This window comes from Zea mays, chromosome 5, assembly GCF_902167145.1.
Source record: "Zea mays cultivar B73 chromosome 5, Zm-B73-REFERENCE-NAM-5.0, whole genome shotgun sequence".
Taxonomy (NCBI): Eukaryota; Viridiplantae; Streptophyta; class Magnoliopsida; order Poales; family Poaceae; genus Zea; species Zea mays.
The window spans coordinates 59,132,600-59,153,581 of record NC_050100.1 but is presented as its reverse complement, the minus strand read 5'-3'; positions in this window follow the sequence as shown (position 1 = coordinate 59,153,581).

Genomic DNA, 20,982 nt, shown 5'->3' with positions numbered 1-20,982 from the left:
CTTGTTGGGGACTTGTTCTCAAATGCTTCAAGAACAAGGCAACATAGAAAATGTTAATCGGTTAAGTCCTTCGTCCTACGAAACATTATTTCCCTTAGGATATAATGATTTTCGGACGAAGGTCACAAAGGGCGAACCTTTATAAATGCATTACATATTGACGAAGAACGAATTACAAGAAACATAAAGAATTACGTAGATCATCATATATCATTATTATATATAAATAAAAATAACATTGAATTGCAGATGTACCTCCAATTTGAAGGAAATGAAAGTACAAGCGTGACGCAAAAGTGAACACCAAATCAGCGTGAACAGTACGGGGGTACTGTTCACCTATTTATAGGCACGGGGTACAACCCATACAAAATTACATACATGCCCTTTACATTTGGTGGTAATTCTATAGTAATCTATCGAGGTCTAAATGGCCTTTTCATCTTCAAGTCGGTTCCCTTTTCTGCGAACATGCCGAAGCTTTTCCTGCTCACATCTTCGGCGCTGTGTCAACCTTCGTATCTTTTGAGCTTCTCCCTCTCTGATACGAGTCTGAAGATACCTGTTCACACATTATACTCTAGAAACACTGTTAAATCATGTTTTGAGGACCTTCGGAAGCCGAAGGCCCCCAACAGTAGCCCCTCGCAATATTAATTTGTTAAAATAATAAATTTAGATTGCGACATGGACGAAGGCTTTAAGCCGAAGGTCCGAAAAAACACCTTCCCTTTGCTAGAATAGCAACATTCACTGACAGGTGGGGTCTTTCCATTTTTACCGCACCGAGCGTATAAATAAGAGCATACCGCGAGCTCATTTGGTACGCTCTCTTGTCACTTGCTCTCGCTCGCTCGATTTTTAGCTTTTGCGCGCTAAGATTCCCTGAGTCTTTAGTTTTAAAGCTTCGGCTTTGAAAACAGTTTTTTAGTATTTTCGAAGATGTCTGGAGACAAGAAAGCTGTTGCTGAGACGAAGCTGTCTCTTGATGAAGAGAAAAAGAAAACTGCTGGTGAGACGAAGCTTACTCTTGATGAGGAGAAAAAGAAAACTGCTGGTGAGACGAAGCTGACTCTTGATGAAGAGAAAAAGAAAACTGCTGGTGAGACGAAGCTGACTCTTGATGAGGAGAAAAACTTGGGGTTTCTTATAGCGATGTCGAAGGCAAACACGGAAAAAATTACCAAGGAAATTCTGGAAGGCTTGTCTGAGGATACTGGTGACAGTGACAGTTATGATGTGGACAGCGGTAGCGAAGACTCCGAAGATCGTCCCTGGCGACCAAGCCATTCAGTTTATGGTAAATCAACTATCAAAGAGAATCATCTTGTCAACATGAGAGGAAGGTATTTTCGGGATTTGTCCATTGTGAGGGCCGATGAAGGAGAGAAGACTTGTCCACACCCTGAAGAAAATGAAGTCGTAATATACCGAAGCTTTCTGAAAGCTGGGCTACGATTTCCCTTGAGTAGCTTCGTCGTGGAGGTGTTGAAAATCTTCGAAGTCTATCTTCATCAACTTACTCCCGAGGCAATTATAAGGCTAAATATCTTCGTGTGGGCCGCGAGAAGCCAAGGTCTGAAGCCTGATGCAAGAAGCTTCTGTAATATACACGAATTATTATATGAAACAAAGCCTTGGGGCAAAGAACAGTACCATAATAACTTTGGCTGCTACAGTTTCGTCTCTCGGTCTGGGGCAAGCTGTCCCGTACCAACCTTTCGGAAGAGATGGCCTGGGGATTGGATGACAGAATGGTTTTATGTGAAGAATGACCTATCAGCACGAGAAGATATCAAAGGTATAATTATGTGTCCTATTTGGCAAAGCTTCGGCCTTCGGAGGCCGAAGGTGGAAATGAATGAAGCTGCCGAAGAATGCCAGAGGGCCTTCGGCGTCATCTGCTCTTTTATTGGAACAAGAGATTTAGTACAAGAGCATATTGCCTTCCGGGTTTGGCCTCTTGCGGAGAAATGGGAAATGCCTCAAGAAACCATAAAAGAGGCCGACGAAGGTGGGCTTGTGAGACTGAAGTACACCTTCAAGTTTGGAGATAAATTTACTGAGCCAGATGATGACTGGCTAAAGAGTATTGAAAATTTAAGTGACGAATTGCTTGGTGCTTATTCAAAGGCCGAAGATACTGCGATGTCAGCAGCCTTCGGAGGCCGAAAAAAGAAAAGGCTGAATCGGGTATTTGATGCAATTGGGTTTGTTTACCCTGACTATTGCTACCCCGTCCGAAGGCAGAAAAGAAAGAACACAACCTCTGCAAAAGAAGAAGCTGCAACTGCTCCTAGCGAGCCAGAGCCTGAAAGAAAGAAAATAAAAGTCCTCACTCACCGGCCGCGCTATATCGAACCAGCTTCGGTGCCGGAGTTTACCAAAAAATCTTCTTCGGCTACCGAGGCTAAAAAGCCAACCATACCAGTCACGCCACCTGCAGCTGCAGGGATGACCGAAACGGCGAAAAAGACAGAACTAGAAGAACCGAAGGTTTCGCTGCCAGAAACAAAAGAAATGGCCGAAGCGCCATCCACAGAAAAAATTGGAGAAGTGAAAAAACCAACTGAAGAAAAAGTACCAGAAATTGTGAGTCCTGCAGCAAATGTTGAGACAATAAAAAATCAAAAAGTGCCAGCAGTGACTCCAAAAAGAAGAAGAATGGCCAATGTGCTAGATGTACTAGAAACAATTAAAACTTCAAGCACACCTCCGAAGAAGGCTGCTGCCATTCCTGAAACGACAACTGAAATTTCTGATAAAACTCCAGTGCAAGGGACTGAAGCCGAAGCTGGGTCCTCAGAGCCCGCGAAGATAGAATCCTTGGAAACTGAGGAAAAAATAACAAAGCCAACTTTTGTTGAAGAGATCGGAGTCATTGCCCCCGAAGCATCCATCAGAGTTCGTGATTATATTGTTCGTCATGCTTCGGGGAAAAAACTTTCAGAAAAAGAGGAGCAAGAGGCCCAGCATTACGCCCAAAAGCTGAAGTATCCAAAGGGGGCGTTAATATTCAATGGTAGTGGAGAAGAAGACTTTTTGTATTGTCTCCCTGACAACAAGGAAATTTCTGTTTGCCGGGAGATGAGCAAGAGCTTCGGATTCCCAACCTTAGAAGACGGGCTCTCGGTGCTGTCGAAGAACGATTTGGCCGACAGCCTGGCCTACAATAGCTTAAAGGTGCGACAAATGGGATCCTTGTATTCTTTGTTGATACCAAAAAAAACCTTTTGCTTGTTTTATTGAAACACACATACTTTTCTTTGCAGGGCCTGATACTTAGTAATGCCCTCAGGGCACAAAAAGATGCTGAAGACGAAGGGTGTACTATAGCCCTGAGCAACCTTCGTTCCGAAGTAATTGAACTGAGGAACGAAGGCCTCGAAAAAGATAAAATATTACACTCATTGGTAAATAAAATAAAGGAAGACGAAGCTGCGTTCAAGAGTCAGGCTGAAGCTCAGAAACGCGAAATAGAAGATCTTCGGAAACAACTGGCCAGAGCCAGGGAAGAACGTATACTTGAAGAAACAAGGCGAGAGCTCAGCGACCAATGGGCGGATCACTTGGAAGCAACTGTTGAAGAGCTTCGTTCATCCAAGAAGAGGTGCTACAACAAATCTATAGAATGTGTTAAGAAGTTGAAGGCTATCTTCGCCAGGGTCGGCGCCTTCTCTAGTGAAGAAAACTTTATAAGAGGCAATCCCGAAGGTCCTATTGAATGGATCGACCACGAAGCTGAAGCCTTCGAAGAAATTTTAAATAGCCGTGGGGATATATGTGCTTTCTCTGGGGCCAGAGGAATTGCCACCATTCTAGAGAAGAAGGGCTGTGAACACGTAAAAATCTTAGCACAATCCGAAACTGCTTTGTCCTTTGAAGACGCAAAAGACCCTTCGGCCGAAGCAAGCATAATTGGTGGAAAGTTTTTTACTGATATCTGGGATAATGGTGGCCGAGAAATGGCAGGAGAAATTATTCAAAGAAGTGAAAAGGGCATTCACGATGCTAGAGAAGTGACTAAGGCTGCTGAAAAGAGCACAGAGCCCGAAGGTCAATTAGGTATTAACTAATAGTTTGTATTGTGTTGTAATTTTTGGTTTTAAGCTTCGTTTTCCGTTTGTAATAGCAGCATAGCCGTGTCCTGTCCTTCAGATCCTGCTGAAGCGTCTCCAGGCCCTCAGCCGAAAGGAGACGATGAAATTAAAAAGATGGCCGAAGCAATCATGGACGAAGTCGTCAATCGACTCCTGAATGAGGCTGCAGAAGTTGTTCTAAAAGAAAATTGAACACTACTGTAAAGTAAACTTCTGAATTGTAACATTTTGTAATCCTGAATGTAATATACCCTTTTTATTGCTTAATTCTTTACGATGCATGAAACTTTACACGTACCGCTTTTTGAGTCTTTGACGAAAAAACACCTTCCCTTCTTTTCATGCTTCGTGAAGAAGGATTTTTGTTTGTCACAACAATATCCAGTGTTCTGATGAATAATATCCAGGCTTCTTGACAATGTGAAGCTACTTAGCATGGTTTGCCCTTTTCAAAACATTCTTCCGAAGATCGATGTCACATCCCCTTCTTGTGCTTTATGCAATATGATGTATGATGCTTATGTTATGCGAAATGATGCGATGATGTTATGCTGAGTAAAATGTTGTTTATTCCGAAGATACACGCGTTCCTGTGACAAAACATACAAAATTTTTCATTATAAGCCTCCCTTAGGAGCTTCTTCGCCTTTTACTTCAGCGGAATCAGCGTTGACTTTTCGCTGTAAGCTCTGCATTCCCTTAGGAACGTCTTTGGAGCTTCTTCGCCTTTACTTTTGGCGGAATCAGCGTTGACTTTTCGTTGTAAGCTCTGCATTCCCTTAGGAACGTCTTTGGAGCTTCTTCGCCTTTACTTTTGGCGGAATCAGCGTTGACTTTTCGCTGTAAGCTCTGCATTCCCTTAGGAACGACTTTGGAGCAAAAAACTTACATTGCGTTCCCTTTGGAACGACTTTTTTTTGTGACTTCGGCAACTTACTCTGTGTTCCTTAGAACGACTTTTTGCTGTTTCGAATAATTTTCGGTAGTCCGAAGGTCCTCTTGATTATCACAAGTCTTTAAACTTTAACAATTTAAGCCTGAGAAAAATATATTTTCCTTGTGGGAATCAACGAAAGTATTTATATGAAACCTAAACAATATCCTTTATTACAGAAAACAAAACTGGATAGAAAAGATTGCTATTAGGGTAGGATATTTGTCAATAGATGTGCTTTGACTCTGGCACGGTGCTGTTGACTGTACGAGCTTCGGACTGCTCTCGGAAGTCCCTTTGGTGTGGAGCATACTGGCTCCCTTCTGGCTGCTGTCCTTGCTGTAACGGAGGTGGAGGCGGAGGTTGTTGCCAAGAAGCTTGAGATTGACTCGCCGAAGCAACAGAAACTGCAGGGTGGTTGCCTACATACTCTGGGATGTAGGGCGAGTGATACGAAGCTGTATGCATGACCTGCTTCGGCTGAGCTTGTTGTGCTGCGGCTTCGGCTATTTCCTTTTGCTTCTGGATGGTAACATGACACATCCTGGTAGTATGGCCCTTGTTCTCACCACAGAATAAGCAAAAGATTCTTCTCTGTTGATCGCCAAATCTTCCTCCGAAGCCCCTGGCACCTCTGCCTCTTGGAGCTGGTGGTCGGAAGGGAGCTTGCTGTTGCCCCGAAGCCTGTGAGGAATATTGTGGCCTTTGCTGTTGGCTCCCTTTATCATCACTTTGTGTAGAGTTATGAATTGATCTAACATGCCTCGGGTAAAACCTCCCACCGAAGCCCCTGGTCATTTCAGAAAACCTGAAGGCCTCCTCCCTTCTTTGGCGAAAATCGTTATCGGCCCGAATGTACTCATCCATCTTCTGGAGAAGCTTCTCCAAAGTTTGAGGGGGCTTCCTGGCGAAGTACTGAGCTGACGGTCCTGGCCGAAGCCCCTTGATCATGGCCTCAATGACAATTTCATTGGGCACCGTTGGTGCCTGTGCTCTCAAACGCAAGAACCTTCGGACATACGCCTGAAGGTATTCTTCGTGATCCTGGGTGCACTGGAACAGAGCCTGAGCAGTAACCGGCTTCGTCTGAAACCCTTGGAAGCTAGTTAACAAGAGGTCCTTCAGCTTCTGCCATGAAGTGACCGTTCCTGGTCGAAGGGAGGAATACCAGGTTTGAGCAACACTTCTGACAGCCATAACAAAAGATTTGGCCATGACCGCAGCATTGCCACCATAGGAAGATACTGTTGCCTCGTAGCTCATCAAAAACTGCTTCGGGTCTGAGTGGCCATCGAATACGGGAAGCTGAGGAGGCTTGTAGGACGGAGGCCAAGGTGTAGCCTGCAGCTCAGCGGACAAAGGAGAAGCATCGTCAAAGACAAAATTCCCATGATGGAAATTGTCATACCAGTCATCTCCGTTGGGAAAATCCTCCTGATGAAGGTCTTGGTGCTGAGGCCTTCGGTGTTGCTCATCCTGAGCAAGGTGACGAACTTCTTCAGAGGCTTCGTCTATCTGCCTCTGTAGTTCAGCTAGCCTGGCCATCTTTTCTTTCTTCCTCTGCACTTGTTGATGAAGCATCTCCATATCTCTGATTTCTTGATCTAACTCGTCCTCTGGTGGTGACGGGCTAACAGCCTTCCTTTTCTGGCTTCGGGCCTCCCGAAGAGAGACTGTCTCCTGATTGTGGTCCAGCGGTTGTAGAGCTGCAGTCCCAGGTGCTGAAGCTTTCTTCGGCGCCATAACGAAGGTTTATGATCGCCGAAGATAAAAAACTTCAAAGAGTGGAAGTGAGTTCACCGGAGGTGGGCGCCAATGTTGGGGACTTGTTCTCAAATGCTTCAAGAACAAGGCAACATAGAAAATGTTAATCGGTTAAGTCCTTCGTCCTACGAAACATTATTTCCCTTGGGATATAATGATTTTCGGACGAAGGTCACAAAGGGCGAACCTTTATAAATGCATTACATATTGACGAAGAACGAATTACAAGAAACATAAAGAATTACGTAGATCATCATATATCATTATTATATATAAATAAAAATAACATTGAATTGCAGATGTACCTCCAATTTGAAGGAAATGAAAGTACAAGCGTGACGCAAAAGTGAACACCAAATCAGCGTGAACAGTACGGGGGTACTGTTCACCTATTTATAGGCACGGGGTACAACCCATACAAAATTACATACATGCCCTTTACATTTGGTGGTAATTCTATAGTAATCTATCGAGGTCTAAATGGCCTTTTCATCTTCAAGTCGGTTCCCTTTTCTGCGAACATGCCGAAGCTTTTCCTGCTCACATCTTCGGCGCTGTGTCAACCTTCGTATCTTTTGAGCTTCTCCCTCTCTGATACGAGTCCGAAGATACCTGTTCACACATTATACTCTAGAAACACTGTTAAATCATGTTTTGAGGACCTTCGGAAGCCGAAGGCCCCCAACACCACTTATGCATGTATAGCAACAAGGAAGTATAAGATATGAAATATAGTCTAACCAAATATTGGAGAAGACATGTAAATGATGTGAAATGAAGAGTTCTGGTAGATTTGCAGTGGAAGATTATTGTTTTTCTCCGGGGACTTCATTTTCCTTACAATGAGACTATTACATGAAATAGACTTGAAAAGGTGTTAGTCTCAAAGTCTTAGATTATAGAGTAACCTCCCCCTGGAGGTGTGCATACAAGTTTTGAATACATGTAGAAGACATGCACTTTGATTTGATATCAAGAGGGGCAAATTATCTATAATCCGAGCTTTTGGCACATATAAATTAAATGATAGTACTTGTAGGATATGAGCATTTACCATTTGTAGCTTTTCAAAATATCAATCAATGTATCATTTACTATGGAACGTTAAATAAGCTATGTGCCATGCTTGAATAAACATTTTAACTCATGTAGGTTTGCTTAAGAGTGTGAGTTGAAAACAAGCAATCCTACCATATGATTGACCTAGTATGCATGCATTTTAAAAAGTAAATATCAATTGAAATACTAGGCATGAAAGGTAAACTAGATGTAAGATAAATAGATACGCATATCTAAAAACAGGAAATATAATAAATCTAGTTACCTTAGTCATGGGTGGGAAATTTGGGTCCAAAATTTTCACTAACCCACTTGGCAATAAACTTGATCCAATATGATGTATCCCATGATATACATCCCAATTTTGCCAAGTCTCCAAATTTCCCGTAGTCCTTCGGACTGCTCACTTCCCTTTCGAGATCCAAACCTTCTTGGAGCTTTTCATGGTTGAAATTATTTCCTTTGGCACCCAGATGCGTTTGGCCCCCTTTCCTTTGTTGGCTTGCTTGTTGGCCTTGATTGCTATCACCTTTCCATTCTTTTTCTTCTTGATCAGATATGGTGTAGCATCCTTTTTGTCCACCTTTTTGATGTAGGTGTTGGAGATTTTGCTTGATGGCTTTTGCTTGAGCTTTTGCCTTTGTTTATCCCCGGTCATCGCCTTGCATTGGAAAGACTTGTGACCTTCCTTGTGGCATAACCTACAAATCACAGTTTCACCCTCCATAGGCTTGTTCATTCCCGCAGTGGTGTTATCCTGTGGAGGTCGGATTTGTTGGGCTTTGCCTTTCTTGTCATACAAAGCCTTGCCAAGGCGAGCCACACTACAAACAGAACCCCCCTATAGCAATGCATATATGTGTGTTGCTAAAAGCCTATACAAGTGTTGCTAGGGGCTTTACCAACGCATAATTATGTGTTGCCTATGCTGGCGTTGCAAGGGTCTTTTACAACGCTTATACATGGGTTGGAAAATCCTATTAATATGTGTTGGTAACCTGCAACGCATATGTCTTCCCTATTGCAACGGTTACATGTGTTTGTGTCACCCATCACCTGTAAACCTCTATATCTTGTTGCAACACTTGGAATGTAATTGTCGCAATGCCTATATGTGTTGCAAGGAATAAATCATGGAAGTTATAATTTATCATTTAATTGGGTCATAAATGCACTTGAATTTTTTTGGACCATCCACACATTGCAAATGAGCACGACCCAATACTATATTAAAAATAGCATATTCATTACAAAGTACCATTTAGATATTAACCCATTATGAAATGTGCATTCAAAGCACTTTTGCTATAAAACATATACATATAGAACTCCTACTAAGTCATATTCATTGCCGATGAACCAACTAAAACTAGAAGCAAAGCAGTCATTCCAATCCAAGCCATCACATCCTTCCAATCTGAAAATGAATTCCTGTATTGTTCTTCAACTTCTGGGATCAATTCTTTTCTGCTTTGGAACCTGCATATAAAATTGGAATACTATAATATAATAGAACTATTGTTAGGAGAAACATTATCTATTTAAGTAAGGTGATAGAACATACACAAGTTGAAGGCCACACTATAAGATTACCGCCAACATCTCCAATAACCTTGAAGTTGACATATGGCCGTAACAGTAGTTCATTGGGCACATATACATGACCAACACCAGCATAAAAAATTCTTTGCCTAACTCACGACCTCAACTTTCTGATTTGGGTCAATACCAAGTACTGTCACTAAGGCAATATTCTTGTTTTTATATCTCCAACTCTTTATGAATACGTAAGTTCCAACCTAATGCATAGGCCAAAGATTAGGAAAAATATATCATAATATGAATACAGTTCTTACAAACAAGATTAAAAGTGTACCATCATCGAATTCTGAGGTAGCCACAAGGATGAACCAAGTTGAACTTGAACATAACAAATTATGTTTTGTAGCTCCTTTTCTATAGCTTTCATGCAGATCCTGGAACTCATCATCATCTTGCTCCCCCTATATTGAATATAGATAGTAGATTCATAAAACTTTAATATTGTATGAAAGCTCATGATAATGAATTACTACCATTCTATAATTAAGTGTGTCACTGTTATGCGTCCTATAATCTTGACTAGATATGACTATTGGAAGGATTTCTGTCAGCAGATCAATTGATCATCTCTATATAATTAGTCTGGAGGTGTACATGGAGATGCATAAAGCATGCTACAAGTTAAAAATGCTGATCGGAGCCATGTACACAGGAATAAATGTACTGCTTCAAGTAGTACCCAAAGACCATCGCACCACATGGGATCCAAACTGAAACAGAGCTGCAGCATGCAAAGACCGTCACAACACATGGGATCCAAACTAAAACAGAGCTACAGCGTGCGAGAGAAACATGGTCCGGGGACATACCTGAACAATGGCAGACCTGTTTAAAAGCACCTACAGGACCTACTATGACCTGCGACAAAAACAAAAAAAACAGGGAAGGAATCAAGCACAACACGTAGGAACAGGTTCAGTTTCTATTGATGCATAGGTGCTCTTGGATTGCAGAAGTAGTAATTAAACAGAATGAGACTCAGAGATCTGCCACCAATGCATGCCATGCATATGGTGCATGCAAATTTTTCCATGCCTCTGTCTCTAATGTAACCGTAGCATCCTGGTAACCGTAACAAGAAAATGCTTTAGATATGTTTGTTGTCATGAAACTTGAAATTTATATGTGTGCAAATTTACACTACCAAGCCTTGTTGTGCCATGACCATGAATCCATATTTGTCATTGATAAGCAAGAAACCTTAAATTGACAAAATCACAACAACCCAGTTCGATTAAGAGTTCTTCAGTTAAATACTAGTTAGGTGCCCGTACGTTGTAACGACACATAAATTATTTAATAAAATGATAGTGCATAATAGTAAATAGGCAAAAATCCCATAGACAAATAAAAAAATACATGTGTATAGCAGCAACAATATAACATGAAAACGACAATCCTACATTCACAATCCTCATATTCTTTTCTTAATTCATCTCGAGAAAGCCATTTGATTCCAGGATCGAGTTAGGTACAAATTCCATTTCGAGCGGTAGCTTTATGCCTTTGACCTAGCAATTGTTTTGCTTATGGAAAGTAACACCCCATCAGATACTACCGGCACATGTTTAGAAACAATAAATTAGAAGACAACATTAACAAACTTATTTCACTGGTAACTATTGAGCAAGTGCCAATTAAAGTATTATGTGATTGGGAATAATATGAGCATACATGTGAAACCAAAGTAAGACCATACAAACTATACAAGTGGTTTTAGCAACTTACCATGAGAGGTTATTACAAAGGAAATCAGAGTCCTGACAACACCAAACAAAATAATTGTTTTAAAGTTGCGGAAGAATTGTTTTTTCTTTACTTGAAACTTGATAGTGTGTAGCAACATTTAAGAAGGTATACTTCGTTACTTGTATGAAATGTTGATAGTGTGTAGCAACATTTAAGAAGGTATACTTCATTTTCCTTTGCAACCTTATCCGAACATGTTTCTACAACAATATTCTTAACAAGAACTTGGTTGCAGGGGTTAGAATCATCAATTAAATCAAAGCAGGAAGTAGAAGCATCTTTCTTAACAACTTCAGTAATTTCAAATAAAGATGCCCCTGGGGTGCTACCAATGTTTTCTAGCTTAGTAGTTAGCTCATTATTCTGTATGCTAAGAATTTCCATTTTCTCTAGCAAATTTTCAATAGCTTCTTGGGAGCTAGCTAACTTAGCCTTAAGTTTTTTATTCTTTTTAATAAGGCCATCATCAGTAGCAGTGGATGGAGCACTAGACTCTAATTGCTCAATTTTAGCTGACAGCTCACTATTTAAGTTTGCAAAAGTTTCAAAATTTTCTAGCAAACCTTTATAATCATTTTGAGAGCTAATCAACTTATTTTTCAAAGTTTTAAGTTGAGCTTTTTGCTTAGTGCAAACATCCTGGAAAAATTTAACAGCTTTCGCAAGATCATCTACGGAGGGCTTTCCCTCACCTTCATCATCACTACTACTTTCATCACTAGAGGATGGAATGCTCATTTTACCTCTTGCCATAAGGCACTTGTGTGATGACCGTGATGAGCGTGATGAGGATCGGTGGCTACGCGTCCTTGGAGGTTCATCTTCGCTTGAAGAGTCATCCCAAGTTTTGAAACTTGTTAGCGCCTTGCCTTTGCTCCTCCTCTTTTTGGGTTTGGCCATATTTGGGCAGTTGTCCCTAAAGTGGCCCTTCTCCCCACACGTGAAGCATCCTCTCTTTCTTTGCTTTTTCCTGTCAATATTAAAGAGAAGATCCTCTACCTGCAGGGGCACACCCATTAGATTAATCTTGTGGATCATTCCCATTACCTTTCCGACACGTCGAATTGTTTCTTCGTCCTCGGAGGATGATGTGCATGGTTGATTATCTTCATCATCATCGCTTCCTTCTTCTTCCTCTTCTTCACTTGAGGAACTTGGAGTGGGAGCCTTCTTTTTCCCTTCTCGTCACATGCAAAAGCATATGGCCTTAAGGAAGTTGGCTCCTCTCCCCGACACATTTTTCGCGACATCTCAAAACCACGATTTTCCCAATCACAATGGTCGGGGTCATGGTACTCAAGTCCTCCATGTTGTGAAGGATGGTGATGATGCTCCCATATCTTTGTTGTGGTAGTAGGGAGATAATTTTCCTTACAATGTCTGCATCACCTAGCTTATTAATGCCAATAGAATTGAACTCATTGATAATTAGATTCAAACGAGAATACATGTCTCTAACAAGCTCATCATCTTTCACAGCAAAAGAATTATACTCATTTAAGACTAGGCAATGTTTTTGCTCACGGACGTTTGATGTGCCGTCATGAAGCTCATGCAATTTTAACCAAATCTCATTAGCAGTTTTCAAGGTAAATACTTGATTAAAAATATCCTTGCTAAGATATTCATACAAGCAATTTTTGGCTCTAGCATTTAAATGAATTTCTTTTTCCTCACTCGTGGTGGGTTTCTCGGGATTTTTAGGGGGTTTCATCCCGTCACGAGTGACTCTCCACACACCTAGATCAACGGCCTCTAGGTAACAAGCCATTCTAGCACTATAATATGGGAAGTTAGTGCCGTCGAAGTGTGGTGGCCTATGAGTATCCATCCCTTCCTCTAAAAAGTGTCGGCTCTTTTAGCAGTGAAGCTAAAACGTTTCTGAAAGTCACGTAGAGGGGGGTGGTTAGGCGGAAACTGAAATTAACAAGTTTAAACACACTAAAAGCCGAGGTTAGCGTTAGAATAAAATCCGAGTCTGGGAGAGAGGGGAAAACAAATCAACCAAGAAATAAAGCGGATGACGCGATGATTTGTTTTTATCGAGGTTCGGTTCTAAAGAACATAGTCCCTGTTGAGGTGGTCACAAAGACCGGGTCTCTTTCAACCCTTTCCCTCTCTCAAACGGTCACCTAGACCAAGTGAGCTTTCTCCTTAATCAACCGGGTCACTTAGACCCCACAAGGACCACCACACACTTGGTGTCTCTTGCTTTGATTACAAGTCACTTAGAGAACAAGAGTGAGGAAGAAGAAAGTCAACCAAGCGACAAGAGCAACAAATAAACACAAGAGCGATCCTCTCACAAGTCCTAAAGAATAGAATAGAATTGGGGACTTTGATCGGATCGAAGGCTTTGATTTGTGTCTTGGAGTGTTGTGTTTTGCTCTTGTATTGAATGGAGTGTGATGAATACTTGGATGGTTGGAGTGGAGGTGGTTGGGGGGTATTTATAGCCCTCAACCACCAATTCAACCGTTGGGGCAGGCTGCTATCGATGGGCACACCAGACAGTCCGGTGCGCCAGCCACGTCACCCAACCGATAGGGTTCTGATGGTTTCAACCATTGGAGCTTTGTCTTCATGTGGCACCGAATAGTCCGGTGCCGCACCGGACAGGTACTGTGCACTGTCCGGTGCGCCTCTGGCTCTGCGCTCTGACTCTGCCGTGCACTGTTCCTCGCGTCAGGTACTTTTGCAGTCGACCGTTGCGTGAAGTAGCCGTTGCTCCGGTGGCACACTGGACAGTCCGGTGAATTATAGCGGAGCGGCGCTGCTGAAACCCGAAGGTGAAAAGTTTGGAGTCGTACGGCCCTGGTGCACCGAACACAGTTCGGTGGCACACCGGACAGTCCGGTGCGCCAGACCAGGGTTCTCTTCGGTTTCTTTTGCTCCTTTCTTTTGAACCCTAACTTTGATCTTTTATTGTTTTGTGTTGAACCTTTATGCACCTGTAGAATATATAATCTAGAGCAAACTAGTTAGTCCAATTATTTGTGTTGGTCATTCAACCACCAAAATCATTTAGGAAAAGGTTAAACCCTATTTCCCTTTCAGTCTCCTCCTTTTTGGTGATTGATGCCAACACAAACCAAAGCAATATATAAGTGCAGAATTGAACTAGTTTGCATAAGGTAAGTGCATAGATTGCTTAGAATTAAACCAATTTATACTTTCACTAGATATGCATGGTTGGTTTCTCTTATTTAACATTTTGGACCACACTTGCACCACATGTTTTGTTTTTGCAAATTCTTTTGGAAAATCTTTTCAAAGCCTTTTTGCAAATAGTCAAAGGTATATGAATAAGATTTCGAGAAGCATTTTCAAGATTTCAAATTTCTCCCCTTGTTTCAAATGCTTTTCCTTTGACTAAAACAAAACTCCCCCTGAATCAAATGTTCCTCTTAGTGTTCAAGAGGGTTTTCCAATTTTTTGTAAATGCCAAATTGAATGAGATCAAATACATTTAGATACCAATTTGAAAAATTCTTGAAAATTTTGAATTTGGTGGTGGTGCGGTCCTTTTGCTTTGGGCTAATACTCTCTCCCCCTTTGGCATTAATCGCCAAAAACGGAGACTTTGTGAGCCCTTTTTACTTTCTCCCCCATTGGTACAAGTAAATACAAGTGAAGATTATACCAATTTGAGAGTGATGTGGAGTGATGACGAAGGGTAAATGATACCGATAGAGTGGAAGCCTTGTCTTCGCCGAAGACTCCATTTCCCTTTCAATCTACGACTTAGCATAGAAATACACTTGAAAACACATTAGTCGTAGACATAAAAGAGATATGATCAAAGGTATATAAATGAGCTATGTATGCAAGGATTCAATCAAAATTGAGAATCAAGAATGTTTAGCTCATTTCTGAGTTTGGTAAAGGTTTTCTCATCTAATGGTTTGGTAAAGATATCAGCTAGTTGTTCTTTGGTGCTAACATAAGTAATCTCGATATCCCCCTTTGTTGGTGATCCCTCAAAAAGTGATACAGAATGTCTATGTGCTTAGTGTGGCTGTGTTAAATGGGATTATCTGCCATGCGGATCGCATTCTCATTATCACATAGGAGAGGGACTTTGCTCAACTTGTAGCCATAGTCTCTGAGGGTTTGCCTCATCCAAAGCAATTGCGCGCAACAATGGCCTGCGGCAATATACTCGGCTTCGGCGGTAGAAAGAGCTACTGAGTTTTGTTTCTTTGAAGCCCAAGACACCAGGGATCTCCCTAGAAACTGACAAGTCCCTGATGTGCTCTTCCTATCAATTTTACACCCTGCCCAATCGGCATTTGAATATCCTATTAAATCAAAGGTGGATCCCTTGGGGTACCAAAGACCAAACTTAGGAGTATAAACTAAATATATCATGATTTTTTCACGTCTCTAAGGTGAACTTCCTTAGGATCGGCTTGGAACCTTGCACACATGCATACGGAAAGCATAATATCCGGTCGAGATGCACATAAATAGAGTAAATATCCTATCATCGATCGGTATACCTTTTGATCTACGGATTTACCTCCCGTGTCGAGGTCGATATGCCCATTTGTTCCCATGGGTGTCTTGATGGGCTTGGCATCCTTCATTCCAAACTTGTTGAGTATGTCTTGAATGTACTTTGTTTGGCTGATGAAGGTTCCCTCTTGGAGTTGCTTGACTTGAAATCCTAGAAAATACTTCAACTCCCCCATCATAGACATCTCGAATTTCTGAATCATAATCCTACTAAACTCTTCACAAGTAGATTTGTTAGTAGACCCAAATATAATATCATCAACATAAATTTGGCATACAAACAAATCTTTTGCAATGGTTTTAGTAAAGAGAGTAGGATCAGCTTTTCCGACTTTGAAGCCATTAGTGATAAGGAAATCTCACAGTCATTCATACCATGCTCTTGGGGCTTGCTTGAGCCCATAAAGCGCCTTTGAGAGTTTATACACATGGTTAGGGTACTCACTATCTTCAAAGCCGGGAGGTTGCTCAACATAGACCTCTTTTTGATTGGTCCATTGAGAAAGGCACTTTTCACGTCCATTTGGTAAAGCTTAAAGCCATGGTAAGTAGCATAGGCAAGTAATATGCGAATTGACTCAAACCTAGCTACGGGTGCATAGGTTACACCAAAATCCAAACCTTCGACTTGTGAATATCCCTTGGCCACAAGTCGGGCTTTGTTCCTTGTCACCACACCATGCTCATCTTGCTTGTTGCGGAATACCCACTTGGTTCCTACAACATTTTGGTTAGGACGTGGAACTAAATGCCATACCTCATTCCTCGTGAAGTTGTTGAGCTCCTCTTGCATTGCCAACACCCAATCTGAGTCTCTTAGTGGATCCTCCACCCTGTATGGCTCAATAGAGGACACAAAAGAGTAATGTTCACAAAAATGAGCGAATCGAGATCGAGTTGTTACCCCCTTATGAATATCATAAAGAATAGAGTTGACGGGGTGATCTCTTTGAATCGCTTGATGGACTCTTGGGTGTGGTGGTCTTTGACCCTTATCATATTCCTTGTCTTGATCAACTTCATCTCCCCCTTGATCATTGTCCTCTTCTTGAGGTGGCTCATCCTCTTGATCTTCATCTTCATTGTCTTGAGCCTAATCATCATCTTGAGTTGGTGGAGATGCTTGATTGGAAGATGATGGTTGATCTTGTGCTTGTAGAGGCTCTTCAGATTCCTTAGGACACACATCCCAATGAACATGTTCCTTAATGCGACACATGGAGCCTCTTAATCATCTAGCTCATCAAGATCAACGTGCTCCACTTGGGAACCATTAGTCTCATCAAACACAAAGTCACAAGAAATCTCAACTAATCCAGTGAATTTGTTGAAGACTCTATATGCCCTTGTGTTTGAGTCATATCCTAGTAAAAAGCCTTCTACAGCCTTAGGAGCAAATCTAGATTTTCTACCTCTCTTAATAAGAATAAAACATTTGCTATCGAAGACTCTAAAATATGAAACATTGGGCTTTTTACTGGTGAGGAGTTCATAAGATGTCTTCTTGAGGATTCGATGAAGGTAGAGCCGGTTGATGGAGTAGCAAGCAGTGTTGATTGCTTCCGCCCAAAACTGGTCCGGTGTGTTGTACTCATCAAGCATGGTTCTTGCCATGTCCAGTAGAGTTCTATTCTTCCTCTCCACTACACCATTTTGTTGAGGTATGTAGGGAGAAGAGAACTCATGCTTGATGCCCTCCTCCTCAAGAAAGCCTTTAATTTGAGAATTCTTGAACTCCGCCCCGTTGTCGCTTCTTATCTTTTTGATCCTTAATCTGAACTCATTTTGAGCCTGTCTTAAGAATCCCTTTAAGGTCTCTTGGGTTCGAGATTTTTCCTACAAAAAGAATACCCAAGTGAAGCGAGAATAATCATCCAAAATTACTAGACAGTACTTACTCCCGCTGATGCTTATATAAGTTATCCATGTGGAGTAACTCTAGTGGCTTGTCCGTTGTCATGATGTTCTTGTGTGGATGATGAGTTCCAACTTGCTTCCCTGCTTGACATGCGCTACAAACCCTGTCTTTCTCAAAATAAACATTTGTTAGTCCCAAAATGTGTTCTCCCTTTAGAAGCTTGTGAAGATTCTTCATCCCAACATGGGCTAGTCGGCGATGCCAGAGCCAACCCATATTAGTCTTAGCAATTAAGCAAGTATCGAGTTCAGTTCTATTAAAATCAACTAAGTATAGTTGACCCTCTAATACTCCCTTAAATGCTACTGAATTATCACTTCTTCTAAAGACAGTAACACCTATATCCGTAAAAAGACAGTTGTAGCCCATTTTACATAATTGAGAAACAGAAAGCTAATCTAAAGAATCTACAAGAAAAACATTGGAAATAGAATGATTAGGAGATATAGCAATTTTACCAAGTCCTTTGACCAAACCTTGATTTCCATCCCCGAATGTGATAGCTCTTTGGGGATCCTCGTTTTTCTCGTAGGAGGAGAACATCCTTTTCTCCCCTGTCATGTGGTTTGTGCATCTGCTATCAATAATCCAACTTGAGCCCTCGGATGCATAAACCTGCAAAACAATTTAGGCCTTGTTCTTAGGTACCCAAACATCTTGGGCCCTTTCACATTAGAAACAAGCACCTTGGGTACCCAAACACAAGTCTTGGAGCCCTTGTGTTTGCCCCCAACATATTTGGCAACTACTTTGCCTGATTTGTTAGTTAACACATAAGAAGCATCAAAAGTCTTAAATGAAACATTAGGTTCATTTGATGCAGTAGGAGTTTTCTTTTTAGGCATTTTAACATGAGTAGGATGCCTAGAGCTAGAAGCCTCATTCTTATACATAAAAGCATGATGGGAAACATAATGAGATTTCTAAGCATGAATTCTCCTAATCTTGTGTTCGGGATAACCAGCAGGATATAAAATATAGCCCTCGTTATCCTGAACCATGGGAGCCTTGCCCTTTATAAAGTTAGACAATTTCTTAGGGGCATTAATTTTGACATTGCTTCCCTGTTGGAAGCCAATGCTATCCTTGATGCCAGGGCGTCTCCCATTATAGAGCATGCTTCTAGTAAATTTAAATTTTTCATTCTCAATTTCATGCTCATTAATTTTAGCAGTTAGTTGAGCTATGTGATCATTTTGTTGTTTAATTAAAGCAAGGTGATCATGGATAGCATCAACATTAATATCTCTACATCTAGTACAAATAGTGGCATGATCAACACTAGATGTAGAGGGTTTGCAAACATTTAATTCATCTATCTTAGCATGTAATATTGCATTTTAATCTCTAAGACAGGAAATAGAATCATTGCAAATATTTAAATTTTTAGCCTTAGAAATTAATCTATCATTTTCAACCCTAAGGCTAGAAATTGATTCATTCAATTTATCAATCTTTGCAATTAAACTAGCATTTTCATTTTTAAGATTGACAATTGAATCATTGCCAACATTTGATTTTTCAACCTTAGCAATTAAACTAACATTCTCAGTTCTAAGGTTAGAAATAGTGTCATGGCAAATGCTAAGCTACTTAGTCAAATTTTCATTTTTCTCTACTTCTTGAGCATAAGCATTCATTACCTTAACATGATTTTTGTTTTCCTTAATAAGGAATTCCTCTTGGCTATCCAAGAGTTCATCCTTCTCATGAATAGAACCTATTAATTCATTTATTTTTTCCTTTTGTTGCATGTTGAGGTTGGCAAAAAGGTTAAGCAAGTTATCTTCATCATCACTAGAACTACCCTCATCACTAGATGTAGTATACTTGGGGGTGGTTCTAGATTTTACCTTCTTCTTTTTGCCGTCCTTTGCCATGAAGCACTTGTGACCAACGTTTGGGAAGAGAAGACCCTTGTTGATGGCAATATTTGCGGCATCCTCGTCGGAGGAGGAGTCAGTGGAGCTCATGTCGGAGTCCCATTCCCGACACACGTGGGCATCACCGCCCTTCTTGTAGTACTTCTTCCTCCCCTTCTTGTCGTTGTCCATGTCACTATCACTAGACATAGGGCATTTAGCGATAAAATGACCGGGCTTACCACATTTGTAACACAACCTCTTGGAGCGGGGTTTGTAGTCCTTCCCCCTCCTTTGCTTGAGGATTTGACGGAAGCTCTTGATGATGAGCGCCATCTCCTCATTGTCGAGCTTGGAGGCATCGATGGGGAGCCTACTTGACGTAGACTCTTCTTTCTTCTCCTCCATCGCTTTGAATGCGATGGGTTGCACCTCGGGTGTGGAGGTGCCACCTTGCTCCAAGTTGTCGATTTGTTTGGAGCATTTGATCATCAACTCAAAGCTCACAAACTTTCCTATAACCTCCTCGGGAGACATTAGCTTATATCTAGGATCACCACGTATTAATTGAACTTGCGTAGGATTACAAAAAATGAGTGATCTTAATAACCTTGACCATTTCATGGTCATCCCATTTGGTGCTCCTGAGGTTGCGCACTTGATTCACCAAGGTCTTGAGCCGGTTGTACATAGCTTGTGGCTCCTCTCCTTGGTTGAGGACAAAACGACTGTTGGGGACCTTCGGCGTCCGAAGGTCCTCAAAAACAAGATTTAACAGTATTCCTATAGTACAATGTGTGAACAGGTACCCTCGGACTAAAGTCGGCATTGCAGTAAGACCGGAATAATACGAAGCTTGCTACAGAGCCGAAGGTGCTGAGCAGAAAAGCTTCGGCGTAACAGCAAAGAGTGGAACCGACTTAAAGATGAAAAGGCTATTCAGACCTCGATAGACTATTATAGAGTTATTATCAAATGTAAAGGGCATGAATGTAATTTTGTAAGGGCTGTGTCCCGAGTCTATAAATAGGTGAACAGTATCCCCGTACTGTTCACGCTGACTTGGCATTTGCTTTTGCGTCACACTTGTATTTTCATCTCCTTCTCAAGCCGAAGGTACATTTATAATTCGATATTGTTTCTATTTCTCTATAATGATATAATACAGTTAAATGAATAATATTATATGATTGTTCATGCTATCTTTTATGTTTCGTATGCTTCGTCTTTCATTAATATATACTGTGATGATGAAGGTTCGTCCTTCATGACCTTCGTCCGAAGATCGTTATATCCTAAGGGAAATAATGCTTCAAAGGACGAAGGACTTTACCGTTTAACATTCTCTGTGTTGCCTTGTTCTTAACTCATAGCATTTGAGAACAAGTCCCCAACATTGGCGCCCACCTCCGGTGAACTCACTTCCATTTCTTGAGCTTTTTCAACACCTTCGGCAAGCATCACCTTCGTCATGCC